Consider the following 22,597-nt stretch of genomic DNA (forward strand, 5'->3'; position numbering starts at 1 on the left):
ATGTCTCCTCATCCTTACAATGGGGCTAATTATAGTTGTGTATTAAAAGACTCGATATTTGTAAAGGGCTTGGAGTGGTGCTCAACATGTTAAAAATAAAAAGTGCAGTTGTTGGCTGTTACGGTTCTCCCACCTCTGTGACTCTTTCTACTCCGTCATCTTGCCTGGCTCCTGGGCCTGCTGCAGCCCTTCTCTGTGGCTTTTCTGAGGTCTGTCCTAGGTCTCTGTCTCTCCGCCCTTCTAGAGTTTGGGAAGGTGGGAGAATTATCAAGTCGTTTAACATGAGCTTCCTGTCTTCATTCCAACAAGCTGGGCATTGCCTGGGTCTCCACACCCCTGGGCCCTTCTTTCCATGAGTTTTCACCAAGCAGATGTGCTGTCTCCAACTCGGATTCGATAAATGTAACCGAGCTGCTGGGCTTCCCTAAAATAGTCTCTTCCCCCGTCTGGGTGACTTATGTCTTCCAGCCAAAGACGCCGGCTTCTCTCTACCCCGACATCTCGCCCCTGTCCCTCCATGGCCCTGCCTCTTCCCTCCCTGCCCACGTTTCCCCCACAATTCCCTTCAGGTGTGTGAGTCTGCCTCTTCTCTGCCCCCGATCAGCCTGTTCATCCTGTGAGCCTGGGTGCCCAAAGCGGCCTCCTTAATGATCTTCCTAACTTCCACCTTTCTTTCTCCTTGATCCCCTCTTTACTCCACACAGAATTATCACTGGAACTGTCATCATGAAGCATCAGTTTTATCTTGCCCCTTTGCTACTCAGATGTCTCTGTGGGTTTTCAGATGAAAACTCCCAATCACAGTCTTCAAGATACTTTATATCAGCCTTTCTCCCATCCCCTCCAGTTCCCCTATCTTTTGGGACCCCCATCGATTCAGACCTTGTTCTGGGGGAGCATATCCCATGGCAATCCCTGAGCCACACCCCTTCTACCCTGGGCCCTCACACAGGCCTACCCCTCCAAGTCCTGCCCCTCCTACAAATCTCCATCCTTCTGTTTCCCTGTCTGCTCTGTCATCTTGTACCCCTTCTCCTCAGCATCCTGCCTGTTCCTTGTCCTTCGTGTCTATGAATGTGCCCAGGATGACCTGGGCAGTGGTAATGTTGGAGGGGACATCCTGTCTCCTACAATAACAGGAGCTCCTCTAGGGTGGGCCTACACCCCTGTCAGACTGTCGACTCCCTGAAGCAAAGGCATCTCTTCCCTCCCTGGACCCCTCTGCCCCCAGGGCACAGAGTGCCTACTGACCAGCTTGACTCTAGGTAGGAAACCTTTCTGGTTGCTAATTCTGGGGGAGGACCCTGACTTCAGAGGTTTAGGAGTGTCCTAGACTAGGGTATATGTAAGACTCTATTATCCAACTCTCTAGGGAACCTCCAGAGAAACTCCTCTCCTACTAAACTCCCCATCCTGTGGAGACAGTTTTACCCTAAGATTATAAGCAGCAGATTAAGCGCTGCTGGCCCAAACACAAAAATCCACGTGGGTATCCACAGAACCTTTCTCTCCACGCCAGGGAGGTCTGCTTCTGCCTGATGCTGGGCTTGTCAGTGGGCGTCTGGAGTGGGAAAGGGGCAGAGGCCAGAGTCTAGTCTGGGACAGCCCCGTTGTCTGGAGCATACCTCTGGGTGGGAGCCTGCAAGCTGGGAGACACGTGGGCATAGCTCTAAAGTCGGGTTAGGCCTGACCTTTTAGAGTTATATCCTCAGCTCCACCCCCATCCTAGTCCCAACCACAAGACCCGGGCACACACCTTCTCCCCACATCTAAATCTCCCTGGTTGACCCTCTGTAAAAAAGACATGGGCAATGGCAAGAGGAAAGGGCGAGGATGTCTGAGTCTAGGGCAGTGGTTCTCAAACTTTTTGGTCTCAGGACCCCTTCACATCTTAAAAATTATTGAAGACTGCAAAGAGCTTTTGTTAATGTGGATTACATTGATAGGTTAGAAATGAGAGGAAACTTAAAATATGCATTAATTCATTTAAAAATAACAGCAATAAACCCGTTTTGCATGTCAATTTAGATGACATATTTTTAACGAAAAAACAGCTATGTTTAAAAACAGACAAACAAAAGTTTAGTAAGTGGCATTGTCTCACATTTTCACAAATCTTTTTAATATCTGGCTTAATAGAAGACAGTTGGTGTTTCATATCTGCTTCTGCATTCAATATGTTACAATATCATATTGCAATGTAGCTTCTGGAAAACTCCATTGAACACTCATGAGAGAATGAAAGTGAAAAGAAGCAAATAACATATTAGTATTATTATGAAGATAGGTTTGACCTCATAGAGCCTCTGAAAGGGTCTCAGGAGCCCCCAGGGTCCCTGGACCACACTTTGAGAATGACTAGTCCAGAGGAACGTCAGAAAACAGTTTGGAAAAGCCCCAGGTGATTTGACCATCCTGGTTGATCTCCCTTAGCCGCCCATGGTCTTTTGAATGTTTTCACTAGGGAGGCAGTATGGGGTAGTGGTTAATCATGTGGGTCCTGGAGACAGACTACCTACTTGAGCTTGAATCTCAGTTCTACCCCTCACTAGCTGTGTGACTTTGGGCAGATTATTAACATCTCTGTGCTTCAGTTGTCTCGTCTATAAAATAGAGCTTTTAAAAAGTGCCTACTTTTTAGAATTGTTGAGAATTAGATGATGTAACGTTAGAAAAGGGCCTAGCATAGTGCTGAATAATATGAGCTCTTATTAAATACCAGAGCCTTGCCCCTGAATCCACTACCCACGGGCCCAGAAGGCAGTGCGATGCAGAAGTGACCTTTCCCAAATTGCAGATGTGGGCTTCTTGAACCAGAGAGGAAAAGTGGCTTGTGTGAGGTACCAGGAAAAGTTAACAGGGTTGTTGGGCCCTGAACCCAGAAGTTCTAACTCTTAGCCCTACACTTTCCCCACCAGACTTTTTCAGTGGGGGGAAAAAAACCCAAGGTCCTGAGAGGAGGGGAGCAGAACTTACCTTTCCCCCAGCAATCCCAAGTGTGCCATCCAGGGCCAATAGCAGTAGAGCAGGAAGCCTTGAGTTGAGGGCAGGTAGCAGGGAGGAACTTCCTGACCTCAACAGCAACTGAAAAAGGAGAAAGCAAGCCAGGAGAAGACATTCCTAAGCCCAGAAGGTTTTTCCATCTTGCCTTGTGGGGAGCAGTTCTGTAAAGTGGCCCCAGCCCTCTCTCCTAAGGGTTTCTGGCCCAGGGCAGAGGAAGTCTGTGATAGGGCAACACTGCTTCTCCTGGGGTGTCCCTTTCCTGCTCACTGCCTGCAGCCCCTTCCTGGATCATCCCCTCCTCTCAGTCTCCCAGCACTCCAGGCTCTGGGTCCCTTTCCCAGTGGCTCCTGACCCTGCCCTTTGTGCTGTGGTGCCAGGGCAGTGCATGCACCTTGGGAAGGGTGCCAGTGGGGGTGGGGGAGGGGTTGGGGGGTCCCCTGGCCAGGAGGAGAAGCCTCTCCCCACAGCTCTGGGGAAGGGGATGACGCAGATGGGGGAGACAGACAAACACACCAGGGGCAGGGGTGGGGGGAGCCAGCTCTGGCTCTTTGGCCTGTCAGCCAAATCCCCCTGAGCTGGGCTGCAGGCACCACCTTGTCAGAAGCCTAAATACTCCAAACCCCAAGCACACACCCTGAGCAGAAGCGTTCTGGAGGGTCAGATGCCACCAGCAGCCGCCGAGCCTGACAAGTCGAGGCGGGCTTAGGTTTGAGACCTTGCTGTCTATTGCTCAGTTTTTCCTCTGCCACCCACACAGTTCCCTAGAATAGATGGGAAAACTGAGGCCAAAAGTGGGTGGGCTCAGACTGCCCACGTGCTTCTTTCCAGAGTCCAGTTGGGAGGAAGGGGCCTGGCCTCCCACAGCCCCTCCTCCCCCATCCCTCCCAGTCCCCCTGTTTTTTTCCATTTGGAAATCCCTTTCTGGCTCGTGGCAGGTTTGGGGGCCCTGGTCTAGTCTCCCTCCCCTGTCTCCTGGGCAGTGTCCCCAGGGGAGCCCCCGAGGGCTGAGATCTCTTCAGTCTCAGCCCTGCCCCACCCCCTGCCTCCACCCGCGAGGCCAGCAGCCCCCCAGGCCCCGCCCCTGGGCTGTGGGACAGGGAGAGGGCCGAGGGGCTGGCTCTGCATACTAATGTCCTGCCCATTGTCAAAGCCCCTTTGTGCCCCAGAGCTCCATTGAGGCGCCTCCGGGGCGGGCACAATGGGGGCTCTGTCCCCGAGTTCCCCCAAACAGTCACCTGCTTTCAGAGCCTCCCCCCGCTCCCACCCCCACCCGCCCCAGTGTCCGGAGGGCCCAGCGAGCTTGGGGGAGTGGGGCCAGAGCCAGGGGGGATGGGCAGGAGGCGACCCCTCCCCCCCCTCCTCCCTGGGCAGGCTGGGGAAATGGGCCCAAGGCAGGGAGAGGCCCCGGCTTACAGGGGGCGGGGGTGGGGCAGTCTGTGGATGGACTTGGAATGCAGGTTCCGTGAGGCCGGCCAAGGGGAAGGGGCACTCAGCCTGCCCACTCCTCGGTTCCACATGCCCGGCCGCCGCGGCCCGTGCCTTCCCGCCTCTCCTCCTCCTCCCACCACGAGGCTCATATATGCAGAGACACACAGGCACACGCTCATGCATGCGGCCCCACACACGGCTCCCGGACGCACGCCGGAGCGAATGTGCCCAGACCCAGCAGGCCGACTCAGGCACACAGACCCGCACCGGCCACTCGCATATGCACCAGCACACCCGCCCTCCATCCCCTTTGCACCCCTTCCGCCAGCCTCCAGCCTCGAGAGGCTCAGCACCAGCGCCCCAGCCCCCGACCACCCCCCACCCCGTGCCCTCGCTGCCCCCTGCTGCTCCAACACAGGTTATAACAAGTTTGCACTTGTTGTGACCTCAAGAATGTGGCCCTGGGGCGGGGAATGTCCCGCTGCTCCAGACCGCACCTGCTTATACGTTAACCACGGACACGGTCTCTGCTGAACCGTGAGCACGCCCGCCCCCTCCCCCCGCCCATCCCACAGACCACAGAGAGGTTTGGTGAGCCAGGACCCCCGCCCCAGAGCGAGCCAAACACACTGAATGGAGTGATGCGGGAATGGCCAACCCCAGCCTGCCCCAGCACCGGCCCAGGGCCACCAGCCTTTGCATCTGCCCAGCGCACTCAGGGTCACGGCCTCTCACCACCCTGTGAGGTAGATGGCCTCGTTATCATTTCCCCGTTTTATAGTAGGGCTCTGACAGGTGCGTGACATATCCAGGTGGCAAGACTGGGACTCCATTCTAGAATGGAAGTCTCTTGCTGCTGGGTGTTTTCCTGGGTTGTTTTTTGCGGGGCAGGGGTCACTATCTGCCTCTTGGCTTCACTGAGATGACCCAACCCATGTGGAATTTTCACAGAATTATCTTTTGCCCACCTTCTTTGGGAAGAGTGGGGGTATGTTGGGGTTGGAGTAGGGAGAACAACCGGTACAGGGATCTTAAACAGGATTCTGCGTCCAGAAAGAAACTCAAAAGTTCACCTTGACCCTTGACTGCCTCTAGGCCGGGTGAGCCTATCTCCTTTCGTTTCCTACATTCCCATGGGCCCCATTCCCACTGCTGACGGGTCACTGGAGAGAGGAGCCCCATGGCCTTCTTGGCTAGAGTTTGGAGTTTGAGATCTCTGTTGATTGTAAGTCCTTCACGACACCTGGCTCTGACCTTCCCTGTTAATATCCTATGTCTGTATAAGGATCTATAGGGCATGTCTATGCCTCTCCTACTATTCTGGTCTGGGGCATCTTCTGGAAGCCTGGAGCAGGTACCCTAAAAAGGGAAGAGATGGAGGACTTACCAGGACCAGGACCCCGAGGATCTGAGGGCTGCTTGCACGATGGTGTGCTGGGACCTCGGGTGGTTTATGGGGTCACAGTTGCAGAAACCCCATTAGATGGAGAACTAAGCTGATATTAGTTTGCTCATCTGCAAATGTTATCGAATGCCGATCTCCATGATGCTTCCCTTACATCAGAATTGCAAAGACCCTTGCAGGACCCTTCTATGCCTTAACCCCACTGCTCACCTAGAATGCTCCCCGGCTGGCTGCCAGATTCTGCCGAAGCTGCATCATCCATCTGTCTTCCTCCATGCAGGAACACTCCTCTCCCAGCCTTTATTCTCTGGTGTATTCTTCTGTCTCCAAGTGCCCTTCCAAATGTCCCCTGTTGGAGAAGGAGGCCTGGCCAAAGGACAATTTCAGCCCCTCCAGCTGCACTCAGGCTCGGGCGGGTGGGGGACAGTGAGACAGCGACCTCTGAATCTAGTTCTGCATCTAGTCAGTGTCGTTGTGCCACCCCTGCCCCCATCCTTCTACTCAAAGGAGGAATGTGGATAAGGAATAAGTGGAAAGTTGGGGAAGGGCAGAGAGATTCCCTCTCAGGGTGACAGTAGACCCCCCCCCCACCCCCGCCAGGCTTCTCTGTGTGAGGGTCAGAGGTTGCTCTTCAAACTTGGAACCTGAGAAGGAAAGGGAGTGGCGAGGACCCCTGTCGGGGGAAGGTGGCTCAATTCCCTGAATATGCATCAGAAGCACAGGGTGCCTATGGGTCTCCATCTCCACCAAGGGTAAAAATAAGAACAAATTGCTTAGGCAGCAACAAGTAAGTTTTGACTTAGCAGGAAGCATTTCCTGGCTATAAGGGATTACCAGGCAAAGGGGAAGGATGGAAAGAGGTGGAGGACTCACTCCCCCTGATGAGAAAGAGAGGCCCAGCTTAGCCGCCTATTGAACAGAGGTTGGGTGGCCTAGGAGACATTTCCAAAGGGGCTCAGAGCCCCTGTGGGCTATGGACTTCCAGCTGTCTCAGATAACTCCCTTGATCATTTCCACAACCCCTAGCAGAGAACATCATTGAATCTGCCCCTTCCCAATGGGCCCGCTATCTGCTGTTTCTTCTAGCTCTTCTTGTTGTCATATTTCTGGGCCAGCTGCTGTGGGGCAAGGAGATTCCTGAGGCCTGCTGATGGGAGGGGCACACTGGACACCCCTAGGCTGGGGCTTTGGTTGGAGCGGAAGAGCTCAGTGGATAATGCTCCCAGGTTGGCCCTTCAGGACCCCAGGGTTAAGAAAAGATCTTGTAGGAAGAGAGAGCTTGGGATGAAGAAAGCCAGGGTTATTGCTCTGATTCTGGTGCTATGAGCCGGCTGTGTGATTGTGGAAAAGTTACTCAACTTTTCTAAACCTTGGCTTCCTCTTCAGTGAAATGAAGGGGTTGAACAGGATGACCATGGGGGCCTCCCAGCGCCGACATGCCATGATGGTATGGTGGCCAGATGAAAAGTGCAGTTTAAGTGGGCCTGGGTTCAACTTGCAGTCACCTATTCCTTACTAGTGGTCCTTCTGGACAAGTCAGCTAACCTTTCTGAGTCTGGTTTCCACACATTCACATGAAGGCAATGGCATTACCCACCTCCCAGGGAGGATAGGATGACGCGGTACGCGGAAACCCAGCACAAGGGCTGAGGTGGGGAAGTCCGCAGCACGCGGGGACACAGAGGGGCAGCAACTCACACTGGGGCTGTGGGCGTCTGGAAGGGCTTTTCAGAGAAAGTGACATCTAAGCCGAGGCTTGAAGGAGGGGTAGAGATCGACCAAGTGGAGTGGGGAGGGGAAGAGTGCTTCACGGAAGAGGCCCCATTGTTTGCCGAGAACTGTTGGTAAGAGAAAGCATGGCCCGTTCAAGCACTGGGAGAAGCTCAGTGTAGCTGGAGGGCAGAGGCTGTGTGTGAGGGGTGGGTGGAGGGCCGAGAATGCTGATGCTGGAGAGGCCAGCTTATTACATACTCTGTCCCACCTGTCATTCTAGGGGCTTGCGAGTTGGGATCTCTCCACTTCCCCTCCATCTTCCTTTTCCTACTTTTCTTTCTCCCAAGCTCAGTCCTCTTGTCTTTGGTCACGTTTGGGGTCCAGGTCTGGAGTTTTCCGCCTCTCTCCTTTCCCATGATGAAAGAGGGATCTGCCTCCTGCAGAAGACTCTGGATTTCTGGCATTGAGGCTCCGTGCTAAGCACTGCGTACCCACTGTGGGCCCTCCCCAACCTGGCCCCTCATGAGAGAGAGATGCAAGAGTGTTGATGGCAGTGGGCTGAGGGCAGTGTGGAGTGAGAACTGAGGGAAACTAGAGAGAATACAGCTCTTCAGCCTGGAGTAAAGGCGGATGGAGAGACCGAGTCAGTGAGCACAGCTGTCTGAAGGTTGACGCTTTAATGGGAAGCTCGGAGGAAGGACTTCCCAAGGATGAAGCAGGTCACACACCAAAAAGGGAGCCTGAGGGAGGGAAAAGAAATGTACAGTATCAATCCTATGGGCTCTTTTAAGCCAAGAAATACTTAGACAAAGCTCTATACTAGGCACTGAGGAGGTCACAAAGATGAACAAAACACAGGCTAGGAAGCAGTTCAGAAATGATTCTCCTGATTGACAAGGTGGGCGTGATCCTTCCTGGAAGGAGTAAGGCAGATAAAACGCCCCCTCTGGCAGCTGCTCCTGACCTGAGGGTGCTTCCACACTGGGGGTAACTCTCCTGCCTCCCCGCCGCCTACATTGCCTCTCGGACCCTCCACCGACTAGGTCCAAGGCCTCCCTCATCACAGCCACACAGCTTCTAAGATCACAGGCGAGAAAAGGTATAGAGAAGGGGGCTTCAGCCAGGAGGTAGGTCAGCCTCCCTCTCTTCTCTCAGCTGGGGAGCCCCACTGGTTCCAGGACCCTAAGGAACCGGTCCCATCAGGTTGGCCTCTCTCTGGTTTCTCAGATTCTGGTGGCAGATCTGGTGACAGCTCAGTGGTTCCCTGGCCTCCACCCCAAAAACCTTATCTTCTGGGGCCTGGCCATCCTGGGCTCTTCAAAAAATTTAAAAAAAAATTTTTTTTTTTATCATTTCCTAGTGATTTATTCTCTTAAGGCTCCATCAGCAGGTGGAATGGAAGACCCCTCCCACCCTGATGCCTTGGGTAACCAAAGCATTATCCTCCTTCAGTGCCTGCTCTGTCTGGAGGACCCGCACATCAGTGCCTTGTTTCCTGAGGTACAGTTGATGAGGGTACCTTCGAGGCCTCACTCATCCCCTGGCCAATAACAAGGGTCTGCACGCCTTTCTCGACAACTTCCTGCACATCTGCAGGCTGCACACCAGGAGAACACTCAGTTCCTGTTTCTCTCCAGTCCCAAGCCTGACTTCCCCCTGGCCACACTTTGCAGTCCTTACAGATTTTAGTAGAGCCTGGTACTTTCATTTGCCCCCTATGAGAGGGAAACAATTTCAGGGGAAGAAGGAACTTAACTGAACTCCAATGCCCTCTCTTTTCAGAGTTGCAATCCCAAACGTCTCCATGCTTTACCCCTCATCCTGGGCTTTGAGCAGCCTGCCAGCTGGCTGGAGCCACCAAGGGGAAGCAGGAGGACAAAGGGCCAAAGGGCATGATGTAGGAACTGAGTTCTTTGTGGCATCCCTCACTAAACACCTTTCCTACCTCTTGGCAGGTTGAATGGGTTTTGGAGGGAGCTTCACCTTGGGAATTATGATGGAATTACAGGGAGGTAGGATGAAGGAGGTGGGCTGGAAGCCTCCTCCAATTCCAGGGCTGTAGTAAGTCCTACCGCATGAATCACTGTTACCCTGGAGAAAGGACAAATAAGGCAGGAGGTAGCTGCAGCATCATCAAGCCCACATGGGTGTGGAGAGGCAACATGAGTGAAGGTCCGCGGGACTTGGAGACAGAGGGTCCGGCTTTGCCATTAAATAAACATCAGCAAGTTATTTTACCTCTCTGAGCCTTAGTTTCTCTAATTTGGTAGATATTTTTCTTTCATCTGCAAAGTAGGCTAATAATAATATCTTATATTTGCATACAGGCCTTACAGATTTCACATACTTTATCTCCTGTAATCCCAACCAAACAATGGAAGGTTTTATTGCCTCCTTAGGTGAGGAAACTGAGCCCTAGAGAGATGAAGAGATTGACTGAAGTTCCCATAGCAAGTAGATGGCACAGATCTGGATGGCAAATAGTGGGAAAGAAGAATAGCTAGGGACCTTTGGCTATGACCCAGACCTGCCAGGATAACAAATAGGTTTCATTTGTAAGGCTAACTGCATTGGATTGAAAATGGCTCTCTGTATCACCATGCTGAGAAAGATTCTGAGGTTCAGTGAGGAAAAAAGTACTGTGATGAATTAGTGATATCTGTTAAGGGCAGGAGGTGGGGTAAATGACGGCCCAGACACGGTGTGGTTGGCATCCCTAGCCTGGAATCAGACCAGGGATTTCATGTCTAAGTCTTTCCTCTATACTAATCAATTAGGTTAAATTCAAAGGCACCACCTTGAAAAGAGAACTAAGGTGTAGTCTCTGCCTTCAAAGAGCTCACCATCTCTCAAGGACAGAGGAGTGCTATATTGATGATGTGGCAAAATGTCCCAGGAACGTAGAAAGAGTAATGAGGGCATTTTAGGCAGAGAGACCTGCTTGGTAAAAGCATGGGGCCGTGCAAGTGGGGTGCAGACTGCATTTGAAGAGCCAGTGGCAATTCTATATGGCTAGAAGATGGGGTCCATAGGGAAAAGTACCAAAAGGAGAGGCTGTGGAAATCAAGGTGGCATCACATGGTGAAGGGTTCTGAATGCTATGTCTAGAAGTTTGGGTTTTACTATAGAAGCTGTGGAACTCCTTGAAGGATTGAAAGCCAGAGTGATGGGATGTAATTGTGTTGTTGAAAGGCACTGTGGCAGCTGAGGGGGTGGAGGTGAGGGAGGCAAGGCTGCGGGTGGGAAAACAGGAGATCATTGCAGCACTTCAGGTGAAAGAGAACTAGGGCAGCCTCAAAGGAGTTGGAGGGAAGCCCACAAAGGCAGAATTGATAAGATCTAGTGACCCGCTGGATGAGGGGCAAGAGAGAAACCGAGGGCAACTCTAAAGTTTCCAACCTGGGCACTGAATGGATGGTGATGCTGGGAACAAGAGGGGAAGCACAGGAGAGACTCCCTTCTGAGTAGAGAGGGCATCAGTCTGAACACGTTAAAACTAGACTCTCCAGTTAGAGGGAGCCTGTAAGTGTTGGTTGTACAGGGCAGAGGTGAGGGGAATCTGTGGGAGCGGTTGAAACAGCCGAGGAAGGGAGAGCAGAGTGGTTAGAGATGCCAAGGGGGATCCCTGAGAAACACCAACAATTCAGGGCCCGCGAGAGACCACAGCAAGAGAGATGGACCAAACGTAAAGAGACAGGGAGGAGAGAGCCTGGAGGACCATGTCAGAGAGTGATGATGAGACTCTGCACCCTGTTAGTGCTGGCCCCACCAAGTGCTCTTGGTACATTTGTGCACTTATCTAATTCTCCCAACACCCTGGTGAGGTAGATATCATTAGGCCCCTTTTTTTGCAGGTAAAGGAAAAGGAAACTAAAAGAGTTTAAGTGATTTGCCCCAAATCCCGAAGCCTAGAAGTGGCAGGGCCACTAAAGAGCTAATCGAGGTCTCCAGAATCAGGGGATCCCCACCACATCTCAATAAGAACCAAAGGAGAGAGTGTCCAGAACAGACAGGCTGGCCATCAGTCTCACATGACGCAGAGAGACTGCTGGGGTCAAGGACTGAGAAAACGCCCTTGGATTTGATGATTGGAAGGTTAGCTGTGACCTTGGAGAGAGATTCTTGCGGCTCTAACTGCCACCAGCTGGCTGTGCGGATCAAGGGGAATTGCTTCTAATGTGCTTCATATGATGCAGAGCCTGGTAGTCTGAAGGAGGCTGATGCTGTTATTTTTATTGTTACTAAATATTGGTAAGTTGGACCACTTGATATTGCTGACATGGGACCCATTCTTTAAAACTGGTGATTTCATATGGTTCAACCTAACAGTAAAAGGGGGTGGGCTGGGGTCAGTGGGCAGGAGACGGCAGGAGAAGGCAAGCCGCCAGGGCAAGGGCAGTCCCGTGGGGCTGGGGAGCCCTGCCCCCTGGTGGTGGGGAGGTAATCTTCAGCACCAGGCTGAGGATCGGTGAGGCTTGAAGTTTGCAGGAGTCCCTCTCATCTCCTCCGCTCCCCTCCAGCCATCTGTAGTCTTGCCAGCACCCTCTCCACTAAGTCCAGCTGGGCATGGGGGTGAACTCTCCCTAGGGGGCTCTGTCTGGAAGAATACTTCTAACCTCTCAACTAGGGTGATCCTCTCAACCAGTATCTTTGGGGATCAGTTGGGTTCTCCCCTATGGAGAATCCAGGAGCCTAGGCCAGGTGGTGACTGATTAAATAGTCAGAGCAGGCTGACACACGAACAAGAGGTCTTGAACAGACCCCTTGGTCATCGCCAGCCCAGCCCCTCTGAAATCTCCCCCAGTATCCTTGGGAACCTTTTCAGTGTTGCAGGTCTTACTGATAACAGTAGAATAACAAAGACAACAGAAGTTATTTGTACTAATGCCATTGCTTCCAGCTGTGTCTTAGCACCTGGACTGATTTTTCTGGCTCTTCGGTCAAGGTGAGGAGGGATGGGTTAATATCTCTGAGGTGTTCCTCTGAGGTGAGGACCCAGATGGGGCCAGGCCTGCAGGCTCTTGGGATGGCTGGAGCTGGGGCTGAGGAGGCAGTGGTGCATCCTTTGTCCTCAGCTGAACTCTGCACAGTGCCAAGCTTCTCAGACAGGACCAGGATGTGCAGCCCTGCAGCCCCACACAATGGGTAGGAGCAGGCGCTGTGGCTGCTGTGGTGACTCAGAGAGGGAGCATGCTGGGGGGGGGGTTGGCTGGAGGGTGAAGAGGCAGGTGCATCAAAGAGGCAGTCCACATGGGCTGCGTGTGCCAGGAAGTCATCCTCCCTCTCCAGCTGGGGAAAAGGGGGTCCCTGAGGTACCCCACTCTGGGCAGTTCTCTGCAGGAACACTGTTCCCTTCTCGCAGGGGACAGAAGGCACTGCCTGGGGATTGGGGCGGAAGAAGGGGCAGTGGTCCCAATCAGCCCACACTGACAGGACGGGTGGTGTCTGGACAGAGGCGAACATCTGACATGGCCCCATCTCTGTGTTCTTCCCTCTCTTGACCGGAAAACACACAGGGGGGTCAGAAGGGCCAGATGGAGGTCACAGGCTCCCAGGAAACGCTTTGAAGGCTTTTATCCTTTCTTTTGATCAGTCTATGAGAACTTTCCAAACGTTGACACAAGGGAAGAAAAGCCTATTCTTCCTTGGGCCAGGGCCTTGTGTCAGGCCGAGGCTAGAGGATGGGAGGGAAGGGGAAGGAGACTGGAGGGTGAGAGGCAGAGGCAGCAGTGACTCAGCTAGCAAGGCAGGCCCCCGACACACACACGGCCCTTTTTGTCCCCACCTCAAGATTTGTGTGCATCTGGCTCTGTTTCTATTTGTTTATTTTCTTTGGGGCAGGACAGAAGGGAGATTAATGAACAAAGACATCAAGTTTAAAAAGAACCCCAAACCCGACTCCATTCTTCTCCCAACCTTGAGGGCTTACATAATCCCGCAGTGCTTTTCTTCCAGGCCTTCCTTGACACCCGTCTCCTTTCTCCTCTCTTCCCCCCTCTCTCATTAAGAACACTTGGAAGCCCAGAAATGCTTCTTTTCAGTCCCCAGTGCAGCTGATCTCCTCCTGGAGGCCTCCAAGGCCGCTCTTCAAGTTGGAGTTGGTATCCAAAACAGAGATAATATGGTTGGTGAGAGGAGGCTGAGTAGCAGTCTCCTTTCTCCACCAAGGCCAGTGGGAGGGCTGAGACGCATCTGCATTGGGAGGGACACAGGCTGGACGTGGACTTTTAAAGCAGGAAATGACCTTGATAACCCTCAAGCACAGAGCCTCCCAAACTGACCCAGAAACACGTTGTGAAGGGCAGAGGGAATTTTACCCCAGAAGATACAGGGATGGGCCATAAGATCCCACACACTGGACATCCTTGAAATCTGTTTTGTCTTTTAAATTATGTAAATTTTTCATTCTACGCCATCATACATCGTTTGTTTAATATTAAAATAAGATTTTCCCTCAAAACCTTTGAGTAAAACTGATAGCTCAGGAAAATACATTAAATTTAATCCTGTGGTTCCGAGCACCTCCTGGCACCTCCTAGTTTGAGAAGTGTGGAGCTAATCCAATGCCCTTTTCCCACCATTAAAGATATAATGGCTGAAGAGGTTTAGACACTTACCCAAGGTCACTTTTAGTCAGAGGCAGAGTTGAGGCTGGCACCTAAGTCTCTTGCTTCCCAGTCGAGCCCACTTTCCACCAGGTAATGCTGCCTCTTAGTTCTTGATACCCTCATTCTATCTCAAGGATGCTAGGCTTGGACACGTACCTAGCTCAGCTGTCTAAGATGAGTGTGGGCTTAGAGACCAGCCCAGCCTCAGACCCAGAGGCTGATCGTGCTCATGACCCCTCTGTGCACAGGGCTCTCTCAAAAGATAGCACTTGAGCATGGTGGGCAGTTACTGGGACAGAGAATGAGCTGGTACTACCACTTTCTACTTCTATCTATACCCCGCAGTGACTGGTTCAGGTATTCCTGTACCTTCAAACCTAAAATAATTGGATTAGTTCATAGCTATAGTGGGAACTCCTCCTGTCTTCCTAGAAACTGCCTCCCTTTCTGATCCTGTTTCCAAACCCCTAAATCAACAAGCTCTTTTCTGGAGGGAAGAAGCAGGGAGAATAGAAGGTTGTAGGGCTTAGAATGCCTCTACTAATGTGGGCACCTAGGCTTGGCTTTGGGTTATGGGTGGAGATACAGTGTGATGCAGAATTTGAAGGTCAGAGCTGTGATTTGCTGGATAGCATAGTATTCTTCCATATCACCATCTTCCAAAATCAGATTTCTAGGAGGCTGAAGAAACTCTTAGGGGAAGAAGGGATGATCCAGACAGATGTGCAGGGAGTGAAAAGACAAAGAGGACAGTGAAAAGGAGGATAGAATCAGGGAGACACATTTTGGTAACAGCCAGCATGAAATACGAGCAGGGCAGTGTAGATGATAGAAGAGATGAGAAGAGAGTTGGGAGCAGAGCCCAAGAGAAGGAAATGGGGAGGATAAAGACCTGTCATGCAAACCTGGGAAAGGAGCACTGGGATGGAACAATCATAAAAAAAGAGTATCACCGCCAACCATCAGATGCACCTTGGGTGTCATTGCTGGTGAATTCTTCACACCTGGCTGGTGCCTGCTAGACCCCTATCATGCTCTAGGTGTCCATCTTCTCTGCTTGTTGAGTGTGGAATTTGCTCATCAAAGGTAAATTCAGTATATAGTGTTAACCTGAAGCTATAGTGGAAAGGACTTTGTAATGCAGCCAGAACTAGGTACTAATCTCAGCTCTGCTACTTATATGTTGCATTGCCTGGGCTCTCTGAACCCCAGTTTCATAAGTAACTGTGAAGATAAAAACTCTGTTCCCCAGAGTTGTTGCAAAGATGAAATGTGAAGTGCTGGTCTAAACTAGGCATTCAGTAAATGATAGTTGCTCTCCTTCTCTCTTCTTCCATTTCCCTGAACCAAACATCAGGAAGAAGTACTCCATGGTCAAAAGAGAAAACTCACCCAGTGGCTCTGTGAAAGGGTGTGCGGCTAGAGCACCATGAAGAGGAGGCCAAGTCCCTGCATCTGATCCCTGTGGGAGGCACGGGGCTCCACACCCGCGCCGTGTGGCTCTCACCCTTCATTCTAGTGGCCACAAGGCAGGAGGGTGTTGTGGGATCAGAGCCCATCATTGTTTTCCCAATTTGTCCTGTTAAGTCTTTCATGTGCTCCCAACACTTCAACCAAAATGATTGGCTCCTATCCCCTGCTGGCCCTGAATCTACTCAATGCTATACCTTTTGCTTGTACTGCTTCCTTCCCTGGAGGTGCCTTCTCTTTGACACCCCCAAACTCCAGTCTCCAAGGGTCCAAATCTTGCCTATCCTTCAGGCCCAGTCCCAATGCCACCCTCCTCTATAAAATCTCCCCTGAGTGAGACAGTCAGGTATGGAGGAAAAAACTCAACTCCTGGTTGTTACTTACTCATAACAACCTGGTAATAAATGGGGATAATAAATGGGGATAATAACATTCCTACAGGGTTGTTTGAGGAATTATATGAGCTAACATTAAAATATCCCCAACAACTTAGCCCAGTGCCTAGCACCTAACAGGTTCTTAATCAATACATGTTCGTTACCTCCTCAGCCCCACCCCCTTGAGCTAGATGTCACCTTTCCCTTTGCAAAGTCCCTCAGCACTTCATGGATCCCTATTCCATGGCACTTATCACTTCTTGCCTGTTATGTGGTTGTCTCCCTTAATAGATTGTAAGGTCCTGAAGGCCAGAATCCACACCTAATTCACCTCCACAATTCAAGTGTCTTGTTTAGAATCTGGCACCCTGTAAATGTTTATTGTATAAATGCATGAAAACACAACTGAGACTGCATGGATCTTCCTGTGTGGTGGGCAGCATCATTACAGACGAGGACATTTGGTTTGTTTGCATATCTATTAGTGTCTATAATTAGTTATTGGGGTTTCCATGGATACAAGGAAAAAGAGAAAACATCATAAGAAAAATCAAGAGAAGACACAAACAAGAAGGGGGGAGTGAGAAGGCCCCAGAGGGAGAGAGGCCCTGAACCAGAGTGAAGTTCCATCTGTTGTACCCAGGCCAAGAGCTTCCACACATCCTTAGTCCTCCTGGAGGATGGAGTCCATTCCCAGTGCTCTTAGATTGGCCCCTACACCTGGAGTGATTTGGGAGCCCCCTTCTGCTCATTTATTCACTCATAAACTTCTTCTTGAGCACCTACTATGTGTCATACATTGTGTTAACCATATATCAGACTAATCAAAACATATTATGGCTGAATCCTTATTTTAATAAGCTTCTTTGTAGTAGAAGACACATGCTATACCAAGTAGATGTGCCATAAGAGATATAGATGGAGATATATATAATATATATATTCAGAAAAGAGAGGCCTTACTTAAGGCTGTGGGGATCAGAGAAGGCTTCATGGAAGAGGAGTCATTTGAACTGGGCTCTGAAAGATATCATGGCTATGTAGAGACAAGGAGAAAGGGAGGTCGGGAACAGAGATGAGCATGAACAATCACGGGAAGGCAGGAAAGCATGGGTGTATACGACAGGGAGCAGGGAACAGTTGGTTTGTCTGAAGTTTGCCATAGGAGAGATGAGGCAGGAAATAAGGCTGGAATGAGGTGTAGAAGCAGACCATGCAACTGTGCCAGACTGAGTTTGGCTTCTCTTTGACAGCTAGTGGACACATTATCTGTCAAACCTAAACCCAAAGGTAGAAGGGATTGAGTTGGGGAAGGATCTGAGATAGTTACAGTATAATGACAAGTGGAGTTTGGAGGCAGGGAGGTTTGGGAGGCTGAAGATCTCGATTTACCAAGTCACATCGTCTCTCGGAGCTTCAGTTTCTTCATTCATAAAATAAGGATTGTAACCATAATACCTTATAGGAATTCCATGAGAATAAAATGTGAAAGTGCTTTGTGAAGTGGTGGATACATGTGCACTGATTTGTGATCAGAGGTGTAACTGAGGAAGAGTGATCCAGTAGCAGTGTAGGAAGGATTTGGGGAGAGAAAGAATAGAGACAGGAGATGTGTAGGAGGCTGATGATTCAGGCAAAAGGTGTGAAGGACCTAAAGTAAGACAATGAAATGAAGGGGAAGAGACACAAGTAACAAATCCACAGCTCGTGGCATCCGATGAATATTGAGATGAGGAAGGAGGGGAGTTTGAGATAATCCCTAGATTTTCAAAGGATGATGGCACCATTAACTATTTAGGAAACCAAAGAGAGGCAGAGGTAGAGAAGAAAGGATTCATTCACACGTGGAGGTGGATGCATTTAGGATTCATGCCCCAAAGCTTCTTCATTCAGGTTGCTCTTGCCACAGAGAGAACAGATAAAGCTCTTTGCTCAGGGCTGCTTCCCTGCCCACCACCCCTCCCTACCCCAGCCTGACAGGTCAGGAGAAGGTGCACGGCTCTAACCTGCCCCCTCCACCACTGCCCCGCGGAGGGGCTGAAGCATCCTTTCTGGTCACTCAATTTGACAGAGTCCGCCCCTATGCCCACAGCTATTCCCAAACAAGGCTTGTTTTCCTCCTTCATCTTCCAGCAAAGGGGACGGCAAACCCAGAGGGAGCTGGGACCAGTGCCTTGGGGCTTGCTCTCTCCCACCTTTAGAAAAAAGAATTTGCAAACATCTGCACATGAGCAGAGCCCGTGAGGCAGACCAAGGCTGCAGCTCTGACTCAGGCCTCTGTCTCTCTAAATCAGGCTTCCAGTCATCCCTTTACTCAGATGTTCTTAACAAACTGCACTTGGTACTGGGGAAACAGGTGACGTTCACAGTCTGCGGCCTTAAATTGAGAACTCACAGATGGCAAACAATGGTAAACAAACCATTGCAAAGCACGATGATGTTTGAAAATAGGAATGTGTACAAACCATGCTTAGTAAACCCATGCTGGGGGCGGGGGGGTAGAGAAAATGAGCTATTTCTTCGAGGGTCAGGGAGGCTTCCAAAGGGGCAACTAACACTTGAGTGAGTTTTGGAGGATAAGCTGGAGGTCATCAGGTGGGCACGGAGCGGGTCCAGTGCAAAAGCGGGTCCAAAGGTAGAAGGGATGAACAGCGAGGTGCTTTGTGGAGCTGGAGTCTAGGATACGTGTGGAAGAGTGGCAAGACCAAAGCCAAGAAGGAGGCAGAGACCAAATCATGAAGGACCTTGAATGCCATGCTCAGAGCAGTGGGGAGCCAGGGATCAGTTTTAGTCACAAGAGGAGTGTCTGTACTGCAGAGCAGTCCTGTACTCAAGAAGGGCTCTGATAAATCCATTCATTCTGGAGAACAAATGACTCACGAGCTCTCAGGTAAAGAAAGAAAGCTCTGGGTCAGTCTGCAGGCAGGAAGCAGAAGGAGGGAGAGGTATTTGCTGAGGGAACGGGCTGGACATCACTGTAGGTGTGACTGGCCTTTGTTTTAGGGACTCACTAGTTTAATTTTTAGAGGAGAAAGAAAGTGATTGTGTCTGTTTCTGTCTCTTTTGACCACTCAGAGGCTGCTTTTGTTTTCAGAATTCTTCAGCTACTGTCCCTGGTATCTGGCTGGGACTGTTTTGGGGGAAACAGCACCCTCTAGAGGAGAGAGTATGTGTGTTTCAGGTGGGGCAGCAACAAACCATTTCCAGAACTCTGGCCTGCTCGCTTCCCAGGGGCCCAGGGGGTGGAGTGTGGCTGATTGTTTATCTGCTGCTGACTCTCACTACCGGGGAGAACAAAGCTGCCTGGCTGTGGGAGGTGGCACAGCAGCTGGGAGCAGCAGATAATAGCTGGAGGAGGCAGATACAAAGGCTGGCAACAGCAGGCACACAGCTGGAGGTGGCAATCACAACGAAGAGGTCTAGCCAGTAGCCAAAATCTCCAGTGCCCCTAATCTGTAGCCTTAACGCTGGGCTCTGGAAGCTCCGGGCTCTGTCTTCTCTGTCTCAGCTGTGATCCTCTATACAGGGGACCACAGAGGCACCTCCTGAAAACATGAGACTGTGAGAATGAACCTGGGATACACAGAAGCAGTTGCTACAATTTAAAAGTTCTGGATCAGAAGCCAGAAGACCTGGGTTCTGGTTCCAAAACTACTTGGAGCAAATCTCTCTGAACCTTAGTTTCTAATGATGCCTTTCCTACTTACCTCATGGTGTGGGGGTCAAACTACGTGTTTCATAAACTGTAAAATGATACATAATCATAGACTATTATCTTGGGAATGATAAGCAAGACTTTCCTTGGGCCCCAAGAGCTTCCATTTCCCCAGATATACAGAGTCTCTCCTCGGCACAAACAAAGCTAGGGCTTTGATGTGGGATCTCTGGATGTCATGGTAGAAGGGCGGGTGGTGGGGGGTAGAGATGGGGAGGAGGCAGGCATCTTGATCCTCTATGAATGTAGTTGGAAACTTAAAGACAATCTTTAACCTTCCCACCCAAAGCTTTAATCTCCTCTCTAGAATCTCTGCAAAGCGCTCCTCCAACCTGCCCTTGAACACCTCTGGGGGCAGGGTACTCTCTACCTTTTGAGATGCTCTTTCTACATTTGTTACAATGTTCTTCATATCAGTCTGGAATCTTTTTCTCGGTGGTTTGAACTCACTGGTCCTGGTTGTTCCCCTTGGAGCTCAAAGAACAAATCCAAACCTTTGTTCACATGGCAGCCCTTCAAACCAAATATTCTCACATAGCCTTCATAACCCTCAGATCGTCTCTCCTCCCAAGTAAACTTCCCCGTTTCCTTCAAACACGTCTCATATGATTTGGTTCTGAATCCTCTCATGTCCTGATTGTTCCTTGAGACTCCATACTGCAGATGTGGGATCAACAGAGCAGAATCAACTGAATCCTTATTATATTCTAGATACTTTAATTCAACTAAAGCAGCTTAAGATTGCATTGCTTTTTTTGGCAACCAAAACACATAGATAACTCACACTGGATTACTTTCTGCTAAAATGCCTAATTTCATTTTCACGGTTCTGCTTACGAGATCACATCTTTCCAACACAGAACTTGCTCAGGAAATTTTTGGACCCAAATGTAATCCAACATTTATCCTTTTTACTCGATTTGGCCCACTCCTCTGGCTCCTTTTGGATCCTAATTCTGCCTCAGACCTTCCATTTGCAGTCCGTCCCAGCTCTGTGTCATCTGCATAACTGATGGCCATGTGTTCTATATTTTTGAATAAAGTTAGTGTTAAGAACATCAACTAGGGCAAGGCCAAAGATAATGCTCTGTGGTACATCGCTAGAAAACTGATGCCAGGCTATCATGATCCACTCACCAGTAACACTGATTTTTTATTTTTAAGTCACCTAATTAGAGAAGCATTCTGTTCATTTTTCTCTATCGTATCCCCAAGGACATAACTTGAGATCTTGTCAAAATCTTGCTTAGATGCACTTTCTCTGTTGCATTTCTCTGATCTGCCAATTTAGTAACCTTGTCATAGAAGGAAATTAAGTTAGCGTGATGTGATGCTACTTGTTCTTAGTAACCCCATGCTGGGTCCTACTGATAACTACCTTTCCCCCACTCTGCCCAAGAATTCACTATCTTAATGTTCCATTCTAGAATCTTGCCTGTGGTTGATACCTTATCTGTTTGTAGTTTGTGAAATGTACTTCATTTTTCTTTTTGAAATTTAAAATTATGCTCACTTATCCACAACTTTCCAGCAACTTTCCAGAATCTGTTTTAGATTCCCCTGTTCCTTAAAATCTCCTATAGAGGTTTCACATCTTTTCGCGAGTTTGAAGGTCAAATGAGAAGGCACGCTAACATGTAAACTTTGAATGGTACATAGATGCAAGCTTTGTGGTGGTTGTTTCTTTTATTAATATTACTACTATTGAGTACTGAATGGGGCTTTACTTGGGCTCTAAATAAGAATTCTTCAAACTTCAGAATTACAAAGCCTCCCTCTTGCTCCAAAGTAGCCAAGGATATTGGGAAGTGGATGGCATCCAGTTCTGGCCAAGGAGTCTCATGTGTATGGAAGTTCCAAGTGGGTGGTGTAAAATGGGCTCCAGGTTGCCTCTGAATAGTCTGGGATTCTTGTCTGTTGGTGATTTCCAATTTAGTGTCCGCTTGGGTGGATATATAAATGGACCCAAATAATTTAGAGTTTCCCAGGGGTAAGGCCATGGGCATATAGGATAAGGGGCAGTGTGAAGGAGAATGATAAAATGCAGTGGTATAGACTTCTCGGAATGGAGAACGTGATGAGCCACTCTGTGTTCTCCAAGAAGAACTAAATTCCCCAGAGGTCACCTGCTCCTTCCCAGAAGGTCTGGCCATCAGATCCAGAGTCCAAGGGCTCAAGTGATTGCCATTCTTTCTCTGATGGAAAAGTACAAGTTATTCCTTGGGCAGGGGTGCCAGGCACTTTGTATTAAGTGAGTTGTCTCCTATTTCAGAGCCTTGTCCCACTTTCTACTATCAGAATAAATAGCAATCCTGAATTTGAACTTGTGCAGAAATAGCCACAAACTAATATACACTCTTAACTCTTCTACTTCACTCAGTCAAGACAATTTTGCCACCTACAACCTGGCATTTCTCCCAGTCCTTGGGAAAATGTTCCTGTGCTGCCAGGAGGCTTCAGTTTGATGTTTTTCCTTCACCATCGCTTGTTTATTTATTTATTTAATGAATTTATTTATTTATTTTTGGCTGTGTTGGGTCTTCGTTGCTGCACGCGGGCTTTTTCTAGTTGCGGAGAGCAGGACTACTCTTCACTGCGGTGCGCGGGCTTCTCATTGCAGTGGCTTCTCTTGTTGCGGAGCACAGGCTCTAGGCGCGCGGGCTTCAGTAGTTGTGGCACGTGGGCTCAGTAGTTGTGGCTCGCGGGCTCCAGAGCGCAGGCTCAGTAGTTGTGGTGCATGGGCTTAGTTGCTCCGCGGCATGTGGGATCTTCCCGGACCAGGGCTCGAACCCGTGTCCCCTGCATTGGCAGATTCTTAACCACTGTGCCACCAGGGAAGCCCCCACCATCACTTGTTTATTTTTGCTCAGTTCTGTCT

General features: G+C 50.0%; 1 protein-coding gene and 1 pseudogene across 4 annotated transcripts in view; one reads left to right on the top strand and one right to left on the bottom strand.

Annotated features, from left to right (window-relative positions):
* The window catches only part of KCNJ10 (potassium inwardly rectifying channel subfamily J member 10), a 32,274-nt gene that overhangs the window by 3,536 nt on the left and 6,141 nt on the right, over positions 1–22,597 (top strand). The window lies entirely within an intron of this gene.
* Positions 8,893–18,977, bottom strand: LOC133086741 (mth938 domain-containing protein-like; annotated as a pseudogene).

This window comes from Eubalaena glacialis, chromosome 3 (assembly GCF_028564815.1).
Source record: "Eubalaena glacialis isolate mEubGla1 chromosome 3, mEubGla1.1.hap2.+ XY, whole genome shotgun sequence".
Lineage (NCBI taxonomy): Eukaryota > Metazoa > Chordata > Mammalia > Artiodactyla > Balaenidae > Eubalaena > Eubalaena glacialis.